Below are 20,190 nucleotides of genomic sequence, written 5' to 3' on the forward strand. Positions count from 1 at the left end.
CCTATATATACAAGCTAGATAGGTCTTCCCATAAAAGAATCCTTGATTCTAGCCAATGAGTTATTTCTGAAAGATGCTATAATTATCATATCAACTAATTAGATATTTATCTTTATGAAAATGGATTCCTAACCATATGAGCGACATACCAAAGCTGATTAGGTGTGTAGGTAGATAATTCATGTATTTCCCATTTATTGTAATAAGTTTAATCAGTTTGTTATTTACTTAATGTAGATAATATTAGGTCCAAATAATATTTTACAATCTCCCTTTTGGACCAATATTGTCTACATAACAACTGAACCAAAACTCATTCCAGAAAATAGCCAAAGTGTGCACTGAAATATATTGTTTCTCAAGATCCATTCAGTTCTGTCAAGAACGCAGCAGCTAAAATAGAACTTGGAAATAAACATGCTTATGTAAACATATTTGTTCCAAATTACCAATAATAACCTCTGCATCTCGCATGAACTACAAAACTGATATGATGAAATCAAGTGGTAAAGTATGTCATTCTGCAGTAAACACTTGATTATAGTCCAACTAAAAATTTGAATATCAAAATCATAATGCAAACATTATTTACTTAAGCACCAGTGGATTGCATGTTTGCCTCTTACTGAATATATGCATATTTCCATCCACCTGATAATCAACAAAACTAAAATAGCAGCAATCAAATATTTTCAAAATAAGATCAAGCTGTGAAACAATATATCTGGAAATATCTCAAGCTTTATTCATTTGACCAAAATATGAATACATATTGTTTCTGACATGAACTGCAAACTGAAATAAAATTGAAACTTTCAAACTAAGAAACTGAAAACATAATTTTTATGACTTTTGTTCTTTATGAACTCAGGAATCTAAACTAGAGAGAATTCCAATGTCTTCAACATGCTTCTTGAAAACTGAAACTGGTAATGCCTTGGTAAAAGGGTCTGCAAGCTGTGCATCTGTGCTAATGGCAGCTATTTCAATCTCTCCATCTTTTACCCTCTTTCTCACACTGTAGAACTTCAAGTCTATATGTTTTGAATTATTGGACCTTTTGCTATTCTTACTGAAGAACACAGCAGCTTCATTATCACAATAAACTTTCAGCTTTCCATCAACAAGATTACTTAAAATCTTTGTTTCCAAAAGAAAGTTTCTGATCCATAGGCCTTCACATACACCTTCATATATGGCTATAATTTCTACTTGCATGGTGGATGTGGCTATCAATGATTGTTTCATTGTTTTCCAAGCCACTGCACCACCTGCCAACATATATACATAGCCACAAGTAGACTTCATTGATGCAGGATAATTGCCTGAAAAATCTGAGTCTGTAAAGCCTACAAGTTCAAGTTTCTTCACATGTTTATACACAAGCATGTGACTCTTAGTCCTCTATAGGTATCTCAATACCTTTTTGCCAGCAGTCCAATGCTTGGATTTAGGATCAGATTGAAATCTAGACAACATGCCAACTGCAAAGGATAAATCTGGCCTAATGCACACTTGTGCATACATGAGACTGCCAACTAATCTAGCATATGGTACATACTCCATTTCCCTTTTCTCAACACTTGTTTTAGGGCATTGATCCTTATTTAATTTATCTCCCTTAGATATTGGAACCTCCCCATGAGCACAAGTAGCCATATCAAATCTCTGAAGTATTTTTGAAATGTAGGCTTGTTGAGATAATCCCAATAAACCTTGTGCTCTGTCTCTCTTTATCTCAATTCCTAATACATAAGAAGCCTCTCCTAGATCCTTCATATCACTACTAAAAAAAACTTCAATTGCTTCGAAAATTTGCGACGGAAAACTTTTCCGTCGCGAAAAGTCAACTTTTGCGACGACATGTGCTACGGTTATTTTACCGTCGCATGTTAAAGAGTTTTTGCGACGGACATAACATTACCGTCGCATAATTATACATCAATTGCGACGATATAGTCCCGCCGTCGCTTGTATAATTAAAAAAAAATGAAACAAATACGACTATTCCTTCAGATCTAGATCAATTTCTTTCACGCGACACTTCCTCCTCTTTCTCTCACGCTTCATTCACCGAGCTCAAAACCCTGACCTAGTGATCCTCGGTCGCCATTGAAGAGAGAGATTTGGTGAGAAGTGGAGGAGATCGAGCTTCATTGACGACGTGGCCGAGGAGGAGGAGGACGATGAATACGCCCTATCGTGGTGGCGGCGGTGGGAGTGTAAGCGGAGCAAAAAGAGGCTCTATGATATGGGTTTTCTTGATCTTGAAGCGGTGGTCGATTCAGATAAGGAGGATAAGGAGGATGAGGGTTGAAGCTTGCTGGTGACTAGACCTCCGGTTAGTTTGCAACCACTCTCTCTCTCTCTCTCTCTCTCTATCTTCTCTCTCTATAAACTTCCAATTTTTGACAAGATTTATATATGATTCTAAATCTGATGCAGGGTGATGGTAAAACCACTCTAATAGTGATTAGGATAGTTGACAAGATTTACTATCGATATCGCGAAACCCACCGGTACGGTGGCGCCAGGGGCGGATCCAAGTACACCCTTGGGAGGACTCAAGCCCACCCGAAACTTTTGGACTGAAAAAAAAAAAAAAAAATCTATATGTATGCTTCTTTTTTCTTCCGGTAATTGAGTGCTGGCTTTGTCAAGCCCATCCGAAGTCCCAACCAGCCAAACTTGATTGCCTAACGAAGACTCTCACTCCCTCTCAGTCTCTCGTTCTCTATACTTCTCTCAAAGATCAAACCTTAGATCCATTGTCTGTCGGCTCTGTCCATCTCTTCGTCTTCTACTCATATTCTTCAATTTGCGGCAATCAATTCAATGTAAGTATAATTTCAATTTTCTTCAATTTAATCAATTCAATTTGGGGCAAATTTTAGGGTTAATGATTGATGTCGAATTCAATTTCGTGGATTTTGACTTAGCAGTGGATCGAGGATTGTTTTGTGTGCCATCGATATCAGAGGAATGATGAGGGCAGAGTTATTTGCGGTGGAACTTGCCAACGAAAATGGTATGGATTGTTTGATGAATTTGGGTTATTTGTTATTTGTTTGTGATTCCTTAGTTTAATGAATTTGGGTTATTTGTTGGATTGGGTTAGTTACTTGGTTTAGTACTTTAGTTGGACTAGTTGCCGACTTGCCGCCGTAATTGGAATGATCTGGATATGCATGTACTGATGTAGGATTGGATACATGTCTTCATGATTACTCTTTTCTGTAGCAATTTTCTTTATTGCATAGATACAGAGGAAACATGATGCTTAACCTCCAAGAGTATTAGCATGTTTCATAGTACTCAGAGTGATATATATCCTAATACAATTAAAATGATGTGTATGGTTTTGGCATTGTTATTCTCGAATTCATGTCTGGAAAACCAATTCTTACGAATTATCAACTTGTTTCAATCATGCTATACTTATGGAGTTCCAGCCAATTTGAGAGACTCGAGCTTAAATATGACATTTCATTCTTCATGGCGTGTCTCTGCTTACCAATTTTTACAATTATTTTGCAGATACGAATCAAACATATGAACGTCTTCACAGGCTCTTTACTTAGGTGGGTATATTTGATAAATAGCAACTGACAATAATTCAAGTCGTCCTCAGCCCCCAAGTCCATGAAGGTGAATGGCTCTCTCAATCTTTTGGCTCATACCCAGATCGTTTTCTTGCATTTAATTGTGTAAAGTTGAAGCCTTTGCCTTTTTTGAGCCAATTTGATGTTTTCAATTGGTGGTGTTAATTGGATTTTCTTTTTTGGTACTTATTGTATCTGCCTTGATGTGGGTTACTTTTATGGAACTGCCTCTGAGTGGCTGGTTAAAAAATTGTCACTGATGTTGCTTTTGTTCGTAATCTCCTCATCTAAAAGTCATATTGAGCCCGTGCTGATTCTATTAAGCTACAATATTGTTGTGAGCTTCATCACTTCCAGCATGAAAAAAACAAATAACAAAAGAAGAAGAGGACAAAAGGCTTGAGCTCGTTATAATTTTACTTACCTTTGTTTGTACCGCAATAGTTAGTGCAGTTGACAAACTGCGTTCTGGAAATGTCTTTACTTCATATACTGTACCTTTTTTTTTTCTAACGAAAAGTAGTTCATTGTGTGAAGAATCTGAGCCCAGATTTGGAGTATGGGTTTGATTCTCTAAAAGTGATTGAAGGAAATAGAGATCCGAAAATATCATCAGGTATATATTAGATTTGCATTTTTAGTAATCAAATTTTAATCTTGATTTGCAGGTTCCCTATGGTTTGTCCTGAGCAGATCCTTTCTGAAATTTTGCATTCTTGGTTGGGATAATCTTCCCCGAACATTTAAGGACATTTCATTCAATGCAGTAGCAAGCTCAAGATCTCAAGCCATGGTTTGTCCCATTTTCTTATCTGTTTTTTTGTTAAGTTGTTGACTTGAAATTATGGCTTGTCCATTTCAGCTATGAAGCCCATCTGTTCTTATCCTAGGCACTGGAGTCTAGCTAGTACTATTTCTCTTTTGCTTGAATGAAATTTCCTGGAGCCAAAAAAAAAAAAAAAGGTCTTCAGAAAGGCATGTAATGCTGGTGTCATTTATGTCCTTCTGGACATTTCATTTGAAAATGCATCAATCTAACATCTCTGTTATTGCTTTTTCCGTAATCTTCATTAAGATCATACAAAATAACACTGTATTCTAGTGACAGCTAACCATGGTGTGGAACGTAAACAAGATAGTTCTTTTTTATAAGAGTCAAATTAGGAGGCAGTTCATTACCAATTGATGAATCAAACTGTAAAATTAATTCTACCAATGTATATGAGAAGTATTCTTGTCTGCATGCATTATCATATGGCGTGCGTCCTGTAACTTAGCTATTTTAGGTAATGTAGAGAACATGCATGGGAGTCACACTGATGAGGCCGGTTGAAAAACAGAAAATTGAAGGACAATCACGCTTGGTTTGTCCACACAGTGTTCCTCTTCAAGTCACCCAGTGGGTGGGAAATCATGGGTGGCTTTGAATTCACAGCTAGTCAAAATCGGCTCTCACCAGTTGGATATTAAGCCTAAATTGAAAGATAAGGCTCAGACTATCAGCTCCTATTTGGTGAGTTCAACATTAGTTTGTCTGTATATTTGCGTATATACATGGGCATAATTGAATTTTGTTCATTGTGTTCGAAAATTGTTGGCAATTATACTTATTTTCTGCTTAAAGCATATGCTTGGAATTGTATTATCAATTTTTGAGTTGTTGTAAAAGTTAATTGTTGTTTGCTTCAGTGTTTGGATGGGATTTTGAAGCATAAGCCAATTTTATCATTACTGGTCTTTGAAGCTGGGATTTTGTAAACATGTCAAGGAAAACTAAAATTTGGGGTCTTCAATTTTGTTTAAATTGGTACATGATAATAAAAGTTTTCTGTGATTATGTTCTGGGGAGATGTAGATATGAACTTGAAAATAATGAGCTTGGTTCTTCTTTGTTGGTTTCTCTTATTGATTAAATCAATTGCTACACTTTTTGATGAACCTAGCTGTGATGATATTGATAAAAACAAATCATCATATTATACTTTTTATCATGTCTATGTCAATGTATACACTGATTATACGTATGAATCAAGTTGTAGACTTCATGATTTTCTTCTGTCAATAGGTAATTATAGTGTAATAATCAGTGAATCAAGTTAATGTTACCCTAAGTTGTATTGGCCTAGCTTAAATTGCAGCATAAGCAGGGTGGCTTCCTTATACAGTTTTTGCATTTCCTTTTTTTATTTTCCTATGGCTAACAAAGGGAAATGAAAGGTAAATCATCTGTCTTGTTTTTTATAAATGAAAATGTGAATTGATTAGACCACAATGCAGTACTAGACTAACTTGAACTGATCAGATACTATAGCCCTGTTGCAAAGTTAACCTCTTTTGTCTAATTCATGTCTCAAGTTTTGTTTATCCTGATTCCTGTGTATGACTTTTAGAGTAAAGAAGGTGGGGGTGTTGCTTTCTCCATTAGGCTATTTCTTCTTTGTTCTTACTCCTTAATTGGTTTTGACATCAGAAGATATGTATCCTTTTTTAGCACTTGCCTTTTCTCATTAAAATGTCATGTACTGAACTGAATCTGACATGTCTCTCACAACTTCTCGTCTTCTCGTCTTGTATACATGCTCTTGACATCATTTATAAATCAAACTGAGGTTATCTTCCTTTTATTTTTGTTAGCATTCCTTGATGCAAGTAGATTTCATGCTCTCGACTTGTGACTATATTGTTGACTAGAGTTAATTGTCAATTTCAGGAGGAGATGGGGCAGATGCAGACAACGATTCAACTACCTTTTGTAACTTTAAGTATGCTAAAGAACAGCTTGAGTAATTCATAGTTTGTTCGATTCAACATAGTATAAATATTTAATGTGATTTGGTGTAGTTTATGTATACCAGACTAGAATGTTTATGAGTGGCATTTTGTATGTTTATGACATTTTGTATTGCACCATTTCATTAGTTTTATTGTAAGTTTACAATGTTAATATATCTTAATAACTTTTGCATGTTTTTAATTCACACCATTTTTTTTTTTTTTTATAAATGAAATATTCTTTTGCGACGGCAAAGCATCCGTCGCAACCAATTCACCCTACTTTTTTTTTAAAATAAAATATCTTTTTGCGACGGCAAAGTATCCGTGGCAAATAATTTAACCATTGCGACGGCAACAGTTTTCCGTCGCAAATACTTTTTGCGACGGCATTTTACCGTCGCAAATGGATTTTGTGACGCCACTTATTGCAACGCCAATATTTCCGTCGCAAAAGGCTCATTTTTCCGTCGCAAAAAGTATTTTCCGTCGCAAAAGCCCAAATTGCCGTCGCAAAATAGGCGTCGCAAAAGCAATTATTTTTAGTAGTGTATCTAAATTTTTCGACAATGTTACTGCTAGCAAGGAGAATGTCATCTACATATAGGATAAGAAAGACAAACTGGTTTCCAACAATTTTAAGATAAACACATTCATCAACAAGGTTTTCAGTAAAACCAAAAGATGCAATCACAGAATCAAATTTTCTATACCATTGCCTAGATGCCTGTTTAAGTCCATATATAGATTTCTTAAGTATACAGACTAAGTTTTCTTTTCCAGTTTCAATGTAGCCCTCTGGTTGTGACATGTATATCACTTCTTCTAGTTCACCATTCAAGAAGGCTGTTTTTACATCCATTTGATGTAACTCCATATCATAGTGAGCTACAAGAGCCATTATGATTCTAAAAGAGTCCTTAGTTGAAATTGGTGAAAATGTTTCTGTAAAATCTATACCCTCCTTTTGTGTGAACCCTTTAGCTACAAGTCTTGCTTTGTGTCTCTCAATGTTTCCCTTGGCATCTCTCTTAGTTTTGAACACCCACTTGCTGCCTATAGGCTTGTGATTTGGATCTGGCTTCACAATCTCCCACACTTCATTATTACACATGGATTCAATCTCTGCATCCATGGCCTTCTTCCATTGTTTTGACTCATTACTTTCTGCAGCTTGCTTAAAATTTACAGGGTTATTATCATCTACTAAAGTGCTCTCAACTTCTTGCAGATAAACCTCATAAATATCATTTTGACCACCAAAAGTTGGCTTCCTAGTTCTTTGTGATCTTCTAGGTTCAGCTACATTTTGTTGAGGTTCAGGAATATTTTGATTTGGTATAGGTTCAGCCACTTCAACATTTTGGTTTTTCAAGTTCTAAGTCAACACCTACTGCATTGTGAACTTCACTTTCAGTTTCTGCATTATTTTTAAAGTTTGGCATTTCTATTTCTGTATCCTCACTTTCTGCAATTTCCTCAAAATCATCAGTTAAATCTTCAAATTTTGTATTGCAAATACTCTCTCCCATAAATTTAACTTGATGAGTTTCAAAAATTCTAGGTGAGTAGTGAGGTGCATAGATTTTATAACCTTTAGATTTTTCACAATAGCCTCTAAAATGACAAGTTATAGATTTAGGGTCAAGTTTTCCTAAATTGGGATTATAAATTCTTGCCTCAGCTTTACAACCTCATACATGGCAATGATGCAGACTAGGTTGCCTACCACACCAAGACTCAAATGGTGTTTTATCCACAGACTTGCTTGGGGACCTATTGCAAAGATAGTTTGCAGTTCTTAAAGCTTCTCCCCAAAACATTTTTGGCAACCCAGGAGTACACATCATACTTCTTACCATATTCAACAGAGTTCTATTCTTTCTCTCTGCAACACCATTCTGTTGGGGATTATATGGTGTTGTATATTGAGCTTTTATACCTACATCCTGCAGATATAAAGCAAATGGACCCTTTTGTTGTCCTTGTTCAGTATATTTACCATAAAATTCATCCCCCTATCAGACCTCACAGTCTTAATTTTCATTTCTAGTTGATGTTCAACTTCAGTTTTGAAAATTTTAAATGCCTCAAGTGACTGTGATTTTCTGACAAATAGGTAGATGTAACAGTACCTTGAATAGTCATCTATGAATGTAATGAAATAAACATTTTCACATATTGTTCTATACCTGAAGGGACCACATATATCTGTATGAATTAACTCTAGCAGTTTTTCACTTCTGCTAGCAATCTTTTTTCTTAAGTTTGTCATTTTACCCTTAAAACATTCAATGCAGTCTGCTAGGTCTGAAAAGTCTAGTTCTGGAAGTGTTTTGTTCTTTACTAATATTTGCAGTCTTTCTTTTGAAATGTGGCCTAGTCTCCTATGCCACAAGTAAGCTGATTTATCATTGAACAAGGTCCTTTTAACACTTGTGATGGTGTTGTTACTTAATGTGTTATTTCTGTCTTCAACAAATGAGATTACTTGTTGAGCTATTGAACAATTCAATTTCATATAATTATCCAAAATAACACCAGAACCATATAACAAGGAACCTTTAGAAATTTTTATTCCATTCAAATCAATGTAAAAACAGCAACCAGTCTTAACCAAAAGAGACATAGAAAGCAAATTCCTCTTAATCGAGGGAATGTAATAAACATCATCCAAAACTAAAAAATTTCCAAAACCTAGATCTAGTCTTAAGGTTCCTATAGCCTTCACTGCAACCCTCATGCCATTTCCCACACAGATATTGGTTTCCTCACTTCTTAGTGCCCTCTTCTTTGTGAATCCCTGTAAAGAATTCGTAATATGCAAGGGTAAGCCAGAATCTAACCAATAAGTGTGAGGTTCAATATTGACAAAATTAATTTCTAAAGAAAAAGTTTATGTAGTACTTAAGAAATTCTTACCCTTCTTCACCAACCAAGCCTTAAAACCTGAGCAGTCCTTCTTCATATGGCCTACTTTCTTACAAAAGTAGCACTTGAACTTAAAAGCTTTGGTGGTGTTAGGTGTTGCAGTGTTTCCAGATGCCTTAGTGATGGTTTTGGTGACTTTAAGCTTGTTCTTCTTTTTCTTTGGCTTTTCCACCAGGTTCACAGAGGTTGCAGGCTCTCTCTCTTTCTTAATTTTATCTTCTTCATCAGCACAGATAGATATGAGCTCATCTATGGTCCAGGTACCCTTTAAAGCATTGTAGCTAGTTCTAAGCCCACTGAAGGTATTTGGCAAAGAATGCAGTGCAACATGCACCACTTAGCTATCATTCACTCCCATCAGTAACTCCCTGAGCCTAGCATTAATGTGGATTAGCTTCATTATGTGCTCTCTAACTCCCCCAGATCCTTCATACTTCAGCTCATGGAAAGCCTTAGGCAATCTTGCAGCCTCTGCTTTCTCACTCTCTTTAAATTTTCTCTCAATAGCCTCCATATAGTCAGTAGCCAAGTCAGGTTCTTCTACACTACCTCTTATAATGTCAGACATAGTGTTCCTAATAGTGTTCTTGGCCATTCTATTTGACCTGTGCCAGGTTTTAAATACCTTAACCTCCTCAGTTGAACTATCTTTAGTTAATGCCTCAGGTTCATCCTCATGAAAGACTAGGTCTATATTCTCATCCTCATCATATAACGCTCTACCGAATCTCTCCAGGCTCTAAAGTTTGTTCTAGTGAGCATCAAAACATTATTAAGGTTCATGTAAATACTTCCTAATGAGCAAAGTCAAAAAGAAAAATTCTGTAAGTTTCAGTTTCAAAACTCAAAAAATACAAAGTTTCAATTTAACAATATTTCTGCAAATTTATGTGTTAAAAGCAGTTCAAAAACACATAAAACACCAAAACAAAATATCAACCATAATGACAACAAGTACCACAAAATATTATGTCAATGAAAATACCCCAAATCTGAATTTCACATTAGGCAACACTTTTGTAGCAGTAGACATAATGTACTTAAGTTTCTGAATCTTCACCCCATAATTAGAGAACTCAAGTTATCCAAAAAGACAATCAACATCTTATGACAGTAGAAGAGTCTTTAAGTATCAAAATATGAATTCAAAATCATGTGTGAAGCTGTTTGTCACCAAACTATGCTATATTAACACTTCTTTGGAAGACACGAGCAAGTATAGTTTGAAAACAATTAACACAAGTTTCCAAGTCATTTTTATCTTAATGATCAAATGCAAATAATAACAGAAATTGCTTTGTGCAACTTGCCTATTTTTATTTGCAACAACCTGTGACCTAAATAAGTTTAACTAAATTCAATTCAAGACATCAAGGCACTTGAAAAGAAACTTTACTCAATTTGCAATTTTCTCAATGAAAATATGACAACATTTACAGGGAGATAGTGAACTTCTTAACTCAAACATTCATCAATTTATCATATAATCATTGTTCAATCACAGATATATATTAGCAGAATGAAAAATATTAAGCACAACCATCCATAAGCAATCACAGAGAAAGCACAAAATCGTTTCAATTTAACTCAATTCAATTCATAGACACAAGCACAGCAAGACTTAAATTTCATCCGGTCACCATCTACTCTAGCCTAGGTGCACGCCGGGAATGCTTCTAGTGTTTTTGTATTCAACAAAAAACGAATTAAAGCTTTGAATCGAAACATGGTTCTCAGAAGGCATAACCTTTGTGCCTGCAATTCTGCAACAATTTTAGCGGAAGCAATAATTCCCAAAAGCGATCTTAATCCGAATTTTTTTTTTTTTTTCTTGGCCTGTTAACCAAAACCCAAATTCCCAAAACGTTTTGCAATTCAACATAACACAAAACTCTAGTTCAAAATACAATAACTTGATCTTCTAAAAATGATTTATGAATTGTGAAATTTGGCTCTGATACCATTTGTTAACTTAATGAGCAAACCAAGATCGTTTCAAAAAATGCATAAACACAACCAAATGATCAATACAATATGAACTAGAATACAAAAAGAGGAGATGCATCACCTGCTTCATGCACAACAACCATTCCTTCAAAAGCAGTAGCAGCAACACAGCTATTAATTCAACACAAATAATCCGAGCTCCAAAACTTCAAGCAGCCACATGCAAGAAATCTTCTACTCAACTATGTGTTTAACTCCTCTTTATGGGGCATGACTGAATGTTTTTCACATTGTGAATAGGGATTTCAAACACCTATATATACAAGTTAGATAGGTCTTCCCATAAAAGAATCCTTGATTCTAGCCAATGAGTTATTTCTGAAAGATGCTATAATTATCATATCAACTAATTAGATATTTATCTTTATCAAAATGGATTCCTAACCATATGAGTGACATACCAAAGCTGATTAGGTGTCTAGGTAGATAATTCATATATTTTCCATTTATTGTAATAAGTTTAATCAGTTTGTTATTTACTTAATGTAGATAATATTAGGTCCAAATAATATTTTACACCATTGGCATTGGGTATCGGTACATAGGACACACATGGTTGATGTTAAGACACTTGACAATGCAATCTCCATGATAAAGATGCGAGCAGGGCAGGCGATTAATTGTCTTGTCCCAACCCTCTTCTTCTCCACAAGAAGCAGTGGCAACATCAATGGGATTCAGACAAATAACACAAGACTGCCTACTTCTTTTCTTGGGTCTGCTACCTTCTTCTTCTTCTTCTTCTTCCCCTTGAAAACTATCAACTCTCACTTTCTCCAAACCATCAATTGATGATTTAGTTGCAGGAATAAGCTTGGCCCTATATCTCCACTTATAACCCTATCTTCAATTGTCCTAGCATAATCGCGATATATGAGCATCGTTCTGTCGCCTATGGTAACATCAATAACGATATCGGGGACGACCACATCCACTGCCCGGAATATCTCTTGGATAGATGGCTGTACACATTGTGGCACACCCATGCCGAAAAGATGATCTGCAATCAACTCTGTATAGTAAGACGTCTCAGAAAATAGCTTGATGATACTAGATGAAAAGACCGACATAGATCTCGTAGCTAAGAGCGTCTATGGTCCGTGAAGATAGACGTCATTATTAACCCGTGACCGGATTTCAGTCACCTTGTAGAACCCTAATATGATGGGAAGCAAGCCATTGATGAGAAGCGAGTCGTTCCGTACAAGTTGGGGCGACAAGGGTGAGTCTTCTTGTTTCGCCATGCAAAAAAAGTCACGAGTTGACTCAGGCATCTCCATGGGGTCTTTGCTTTTTCACCAGTAGTTAGGGTTTTGTAGTAACTAGGTTTTATTGAAGAGAAATTTTGGTAACGTGCGGTGGGGAAAATAAACGCGGATCTTGTTCTATTAAATGCTGTTGCTATGGATTTCCTAATCCATGCCCATGAGGACCCCTTTTTATAAAAATGAGCCTAGCAAGCTTATGAGGCTTCGATGTGAGACTTAATCTCGGAATTGAAATCGCTATACTTGATCAAATCCCGCGAGTCTTGTTCTTGGTTGAAGATACCATCTCATACCCGATCGAGGAGAAATAAATATCAGCTGCAAAGTTGGATAAAATTTTTCTTATAATCCAACTTTGTCATTATTTACACATTATTAAGTTTGTGTTGTGTCATTCATTGAAGATTGGTTCGACTCTTGTTACATGAACCAATCAAGTGTTAGGATTTAAATTCTCATCAATTAGGAAAGGTAAGTCCTAGTTGGACTTGGTTGTCTTCCTAATTGGACATGGTTTATGTCGAAGTTTATTTCTATCAGGAATATAATTTTTTCTCCTGTACAAGAAGGTTTGGTTTTTCCTATGACCAATTGGGTTATAATTGGAGTGCCTATATATAGAGAGTATGGGTAGGAAGCCAAGGTATATATGGTTGATACTATCATTGGAAAGAGACTGTATATCTCTTGGTAAGGGAGCAGAAATGTCAAGAGTGAGTATAGATCTTGGGTGAGGGATTGAGTTTTTAGAAAATTCTATGAGTGAGGGTTTACGAGTTTGGGTTATGGTGATTTAGCTCAACTGTATCTTGTACTGTAATTATTCTCATAATGAAGAACTGTGTATCTCTCGGGATGACGTAGACATGGATTATGTTGAATCTCATTAAATCTCGATGTTTCCTTGTTACTTGTCTTGTGAATGGTTTGTTTACTTTTCCATCGGGATATATGTGAGCCTTGACAAATGACAGGAGAGATTGTAATTCCCCAGGAGGGATTGCATTCCCTAACATCAAGAACTTGGCATATTGATCCCTTACAACCAAATGTTCATCTAGTAATATTTGGTCTTTCTATTCTTAATCCCTTACAACCAAATGTTCATCTAGTAATACTTGGTCTTTCGATTCTTAATCCCTTACAACCAAATGTTCATCTAGTAATATTTGGTCTTTTGATTCTTAACAAGCAAGAATCGTATGCCACTTTTTTCTTTACACGCCTGCAGAAAGTGATTAAGGTCAGAACTAAAACATTTAGCTGACGAAGATTCACTAAAGTGCACACCCCAGCTAGCTGTCGCCACTACTACAAATTTCCCCAAACCCCACTAATTTGAATTAGTCCCTATTGGGACAAAGCACACTGATAACAGTGGCTAATGGCATCAGCCACTATGCAACCACTAATGAGGAATTAGTCCCCTCTATAGTAGGTGCTATTGGGGCAATAGGCACTGAAAAAACATCAGTGGAATAACTTCATCCAAAGCAAGACATAATCTAAATCCACACTGATATTAGTAGCTTTGGAATGCCACTCATATCAGTGGCAAATTTATGAGGTTGGATTAAAAAAAATAAGGTGCCAATTGGCACCTCTACATTCTGTACTGTACTTTATATGGTATTTTAAAATGTATCATATAATAAATATACTAACTAAAAATTTACAAGTGTAAATATCAAAATATAAACATAAAAATTCTTCATCCTACAGCTGCAACTCTTCTTTGATACAGACAACCTGCACATTACACCAGGTAGTTAGTTCTTATTCTAAAAATTACACAGACCGCCATCTTAACATATAAGACTCACACTTCACATATGGGTAGACCACCATTGAACAAAAACAATTATATTACCCAATACAGAAAATTTTAACAAGTTATAGCTTATACATGAAACAATTAGCACCAGACATTCACCTTATTCTAGATAGAGAAATTGATACAGTTGGTATCCACCAAAACTCAGTAAAGCTTCTAATCTCTTCCTCAGGCTTCTCAGAACTCAATAACTAACTTCATTTCATCAAACTAAGGTTAGACATCTTCTAATCTAATAAATCAAACTATAATCAATTAATCAAAGTATCAAACCAACTAACTAAGCTCGGAGCCTCACTCATCTTCTAATAATAAAAAAACAACACAGTGGTACACAAAATTAACTTTTCGTTTCTGATAGATGAACAATCACCCACCAAAAAAAAAAATCACGACTATATGAAGAATTAAGGAAGAAAAAGGAAAAGCCTTATATTGAACAATCCAAATCTCAATACCAACTCTAATGCAGTTTCTTATCAATTATTCAGAGTATCTAAGTGTCAAACCAAGTAACACAAGAAAAAACGTAGCAGAACTGCAGAACCCAAGTAACGAAAGAAAATTCCACAGAAAAAGAGGAGTTTACTTCTTTAGCATGAATCACGACTGTATGAAGGCAAATGATATGCGATTGAAGAAACGATTATGATATGTCTATTGTTAGGTCCATAATTACCTAGTAATTATTCCCCTAATCTTGCACTTTTGCTTAACCTTTGTGTTCATTTATATCTATTTATTATGTTTTTTCTTATCATGCTAGGAAATAATGGAAAAACTTGGAAATGCACTAAAAAGTCAATCTTAGGACATTTTCCTGCTACGGCTAGGAGAAACTGAGCTAGGCAAGGAAGGAGGAGCGGTAGACTGACCAAATGAACTCCAAATGAGTTGAAAATTTCCAGATCTATTTTAGACATCCTAAGGATCATTTATTATGAATAGTGAAAGAGATAATTCTGAGTGTAAGGTTGTCAAAAGATCGATCCAACTTTCTGACTAAAAGATGAAAACTACAAAACCGGACCAGTACGGATTCCGACAGCATTTCCGGCTACACTACGGTGAAATAAGCTCTGAAATTTTACTTGGATGATCTAAACTCATGGAGGAACATTTGGTAGGAAGAAACCAAAGGCCAATTCCGAAGTCTCGGTGGAGATTCAATTGAAGGAAGAAAAGAGAAGAAAGTACGCAAACAGACAAAAAAATGGGTCAATGGAGGTCAATGCCGAATTTCCAACCATTTCCAGCCAAGGACATGTGTGGAGGCGATGGAACAGCTATTGACTAGGGTTAAAGAGTTTAGATGGAAAGACTTTAGGTGTAGGTTATTTTGAAATTCAAAATTTGAAGGATGACAAATGGTCCTCCTCTTACATCTTACACATTTGTCTCCCAATGACCCTTCTACCCTTCATCTTCTCCACCAAAATATCTATGGGCTTCCTAAGTCATTTTCATGTGTAGTTAAAGATTAGATCCACATTTTGTGCTTACACATTTGTTCTTTACATCTAGCCCTTCATTCCTTTGATCTCCACACTCCATTCATCACTCTTGGCCTATAAAAACACCCTCCCCTCATGGTGGACGTTTTTCATGTTCTCCTCTCACTTTCTCACACATCTCTTCACACATTTCTCTTAGTTTCATAGCTTTAGTTCATAGTTTCTTAGTTTTGTGTAGAGATAGGTGTATAGCTTCTTGAGTTCTTGGTTTTTCCTTACCAAGACCGAAGTATCTATACACTTTTGATCAATCACAAATCTAGTTTCACATATTCGAGTCTTGCTCATCATACTTCTAAGAGACTTTGCGGAGTTGCATGGTGTTTTTGAATCCTTTATCTTATTAGAAACCAAAAATACCATGCTAGGAAACATTTCTCACCTTATTTTGCATCTTGGAGGGTAGAAAGTGTTCTTAGAGGTACGGTTTGGTTTTTTTTTGGAACCAAACCCGTGGTTATTCCTTCCTTTATCTACTATTTTCTCTCTTAACTTGATACTTTACAAGTTTATGACTTTAATTTATGGAACTATGAGTTGTGAGTAGAATAAATTTGGGGCTAGGGTTTAGCCCTAGACGAATTTGTGTACAAACTATGTAGTTAAATTTAATATGGATCATGCCATGAATTTTTACTTTGCTAGTTTAATTGTTCATCATTTATGCTTCTTAGATTCATCACCTAAGGTTGGTAAATGTTGATAATTTCATGGAAGTATGCTAGGCTTGACAAACTTAGTAAACTAAAGCATGTTGCAAATGTAGAAATGGTAATCTTGTGAAATCAAATAAGGTTGCTTGGGTCCTTACAATTGAGCTTATCATGTGGATGTGACTTAGGTGTCCGATAATCAAGGGATCTTAGCTTGCATCTACATAGGTCTACTTGTGTCCAATAATCAAGGGGTAGCTTCAATACATTCTCTAGTATAATTGTTTCTTGGTTACTCGATAATCAAGAGAACCGAGGGGGATTCCATCTTGGCATGAGCATGTTAGATTTGGTTATTTAGAATTTGCACAAAGGAGGTTAGGTGTGATGCCTTATAACCCCTTTTATCTCATTTGATCAAACCTCTTACACTTTGTTAGTTTATTTTGCTTTTTTGGCACTTTAATTTTAATATAGTTAAAATTAATTCAAAAGCCGATTCACTACTATCCATTGTTAATATCACTTTTGGTAGTTAGGCTTCCAAAGGGCCAAAACTATTGAACTTGTAAAAAGGTAGACTTTGCATGTTCTTTCTAGGTTTCTTTTCACGGTGATCTAGTTAGGGTAGAGTTACTCAATCCCTTGGGTACGATACTCTCACTTTACCTTTACTAAAACTTGACCTCCTGTACTTGGGAGTAGGGCACATCATACACAAATTTGCACATATTTTCACACTCAATGATGTCTCCAACATCTATGCCCAAGGCTTGGCTCATATGTCTGAGATTTGCCCCAAATTGAATTCGACATCAGTCCTTAATCCTAAAATTTGTCCTTATGCAACCTGACACAACATTGAAATTCAATCACCGTTAAAAAAGTGGACTGACTATAGTAAGTTATCAGTGAGAAAGTTAAAAGAAGCGGATATACCATATATCCCTACATATACAGAGAAATCAAAAATTAAACATAATTCTCCACTGACATCACAGCTACCAAATCAAGAGCAGCTTCCTGCCAAAAAGAAAAAATGTAGATTAAATCACATATCAGTTCCTAATAAAAGGACTTAAAATTAAACGAGATGACATCCTATATCTGGAGAAATTAAGCAATATATCTATAATCTCAATACAGAAGCCAACTTCTCCCTTCCAGAGGCAATAAGCTTTGTTATGTTCTTACCCTGAACTTCCTTGAGAAGAAACTGAAGCCTGTCATCATCTGCTTCAGCACCAACTATGAAAAAGATGAATGTGTTAACACTATGAACATTAAAACCCGACCGTCTACATACACATAACAATCAACTTATCAAAATACACATAACAATCCCGATTTACAATATTAATTGCTCTAAGATTCATTGCAGATAGATAATGCAAATACTAGAAACACTTGGGAAAAAGAAGAACTACAAGGTTCAATATGTTGTAATAACAATGGCAAATGAGTGAAAAATGTATACAAACAAAAGTGCTTCTAAATACAAGTCATGTTAATGCTAAAACAGATTTCAGCGACTCAAAAAGCATAGCATTTAAACCTAATTCCTCAAGCCCCAATCCATTGTAGTCAGTAATAAATAATAAATCGTTTTCATTGGATTGAGTCTTAAGTAATAACAAACAAAATGCTACGGTAGAGTTACAAAATAGAAAACGCTATAGCTAAGTCTCAAAATTGAAAACCCACATGGTAAGATAGGAATACATAACATGAATTTTGAAATCAACAACACTAATCGATCAGAAAGACACAAATTTTGGGCATATGATTAACAACACAATGCGTAAATGAAGCAAAGAGAGCAAAAAGAGGTACCGGCGCCAAGAATGCTCTTGATGTCTTCTGTTCTGGTCTTGCCCCCCAACACAGCGAGCAAATAAGTAGCGATCACCTTCATCTCTGTTTTCACGAGTTACAAAACAGTTAATATCAATCAGAACTGAACAGGGAGAGAGAGACAAATCTAACGCCTTATACAGACACAGAGAGATAGAGAAAAAGAGAGAGTACTTAAGAGAGAGAGAGAGAGAGGCTGTGGATCTGCAGAGTATGAAGAAGGGTGAATTACCACAAGCACCCCAAGCTCTAGGCTCAGGCCCCCCACTGCCCTACCCCATCGAACGCCTTTGAGACCTTGTAGATCCAAATCGTCGTCGTTGTCGGAGAATGTAACTACAAATCCGCCAATCTACCTAACCCAACCTCGAATCACCAAAGCCTTGAGGTTGCTGTAGGCCTAAAAATAACATGGCTTTTGAAACTCTTATCCAGAAAATCAAGCAATTCTGGAGTAACATTCACAAAATTGCATGATAGCGAGAGAGAGACCGGAGAGAGAAAAAGAGAGAGAGGCAGAGAGCAGGCTAGGGTTTTTAGTCGAAGCAAGTGAATATATACCAAAGAGGAGAAGTTTGCTGTCTCGACACTACACCATAAGAGTTCTCAAGAACTCAGCCCAAACATAGGAACCCCGGAGCCCACTTATATTATAATTATAATGCATTGGCACTGTTTCAGTACCAGCATAACCTCTATTCACCCGTTAGGCACTGATAACAGTGGAAGGAAAAAAAGTCTCACTGATTTTTTAAATTAGTGTGATACTGTTCTCTTTCACACTTATGAGTTTTTAGTGGCTACAAAAGAGGTGCTATTGGAGAAATTTGTAGTAGTGCGCCAGTGTGTCCTGGTCTGCGTGACAGTAAAATTTTAGTATAAATTGATAAGCGCCGCACAAGCACAAGGCATGCATGAGTGCAGTAGTTAAAAGGGTCCAGGTCACATTGCTATACAAATTAGAGCATGTCTTACCATTTCAATAACCAAAGGCACCTAGAAAAATAAATCAAAGCATCTATGGAATTCGGAAACATTATCATTTCAAAATTCATAGGTTCTGCCTCAAGCCTAATGGTATCAAAATGTAGGAAGACAGATAACGCAATTCAAAGAGAATGAAGTTTAGGAGTTATGAGATGAAATGCAGTCAGGAACATTGAAGAAGCAAATAGTGCAACCAACATTTCTGATCATATTTCAATTTAAAAGGCGTTTAGACTTGCAAACTACTAGCTTTCCATCATTCTTCTCCTCTTCGTTGCCAACTTTATTGGTAGCTAATGCCCCCCCCCCCCCCTGATGACATCCCAACCTCCAAATATATGAAAGATACACGTGTGAAATAATAATGTACAGTGAAAATTTCCTAGAACTACCATAACAGGAAGTGATTAACTTCTTTCAGGGTAAGCAGCTTAGCAGTGAGTAAACTCAACAGCTTAACTAGCACTCGATACATGCACTAACAAATATCAAATAACATATACTTCCATGTAATCGGCATGGAGGTTGTTACATTTCACACAAGAAAATGCATGGTAGGGACAATTTTCTTGATGTTATAGTAAATCCAATAGCACAAGGTTGAGTGAATGAATTTTCTAATATTAGATTCATCTCACAGTGGAGGTCTATAAAGAAGATTACAGGAATACAATAGGTAAGTGCTGACTACGCAATAATTACAATATATTCTATTCCTAACGTTAAGCCATGACTCACGCTAACTACTTAATAATTACAATATATTCT

The 20,190-nt window shown here is 35.9% G+C and overlaps 3 long non-coding RNA genes across 6 annotated transcripts; 1 reads left to right on the forward strand and 2 right to left on the reverse strand.

Annotated features, from left to right (window-relative positions):
• The first annotated feature begins 1,982 nt into the window (after positions 1-1,982).
• On the forward strand, positions 1,983-6,567 carry LOC112173859. 4 transcript variants are annotated; one of them, XR_002925748.2, is made up of 7 exons: positions 1,986-2,341; positions 2,446-2,837; positions 2,943-3,028; positions 3,538-3,648; positions 4,271-4,395; positions 4,889-5,115; positions 6,313-6,567. It is a non-coding gene; the product is annotated as an uncharacterized LOC112173859 (long non-coding RNA). The 4 variants fall into 4 exon arrangements; XR_002925750.2 differs by having other exon boundaries at positions 4,943-5,115; XR_002925749.2 differs by having other exon boundaries at positions 1,987-2,341; positions 4,898-5,115.
• A 7,519-nt stretch (positions 6,568-14,086) lies between these two features.
• LOC121050149 lies at positions 14,087-15,073 on the reverse strand. Its single transcript, XR_005802115.1, has 2 exons — positions 15,004-15,073; positions 14,087-14,329 (listed from the first exon to the last, which is right to left on the reverse strand). It is a non-coding gene; the product is annotated as an uncharacterized LOC121050149 (long non-coding RNA).
• Positions 15,074-17,340: 2,267 nt separating this feature from the next.
• LOC112169016 lies at positions 17,341-17,877 on the reverse strand. Its single transcript, XR_005802114.1, has 3 exons — positions 17,776-17,877; positions 17,534-17,604; positions 17,341-17,431 (listed from the first exon to the last, which is right to left on the reverse strand). It is a non-coding gene; the product is annotated as an uncharacterized LOC112169016 (long non-coding RNA).
• Positions 17,878-20,190: the final 2,313 nt, after the last annotated feature.

Source organism: Rosa chinensis, chromosome 6 (genome assembly GCF_002994745.2).
Source record: "Rosa chinensis cultivar Old Blush chromosome 6, RchiOBHm-V2, whole genome shotgun sequence".
Classification (NCBI taxonomy): domain Eukaryota; kingdom Viridiplantae; phylum Streptophyta; class Magnoliopsida; order Rosales; family Rosaceae; genus Rosa; species Rosa chinensis.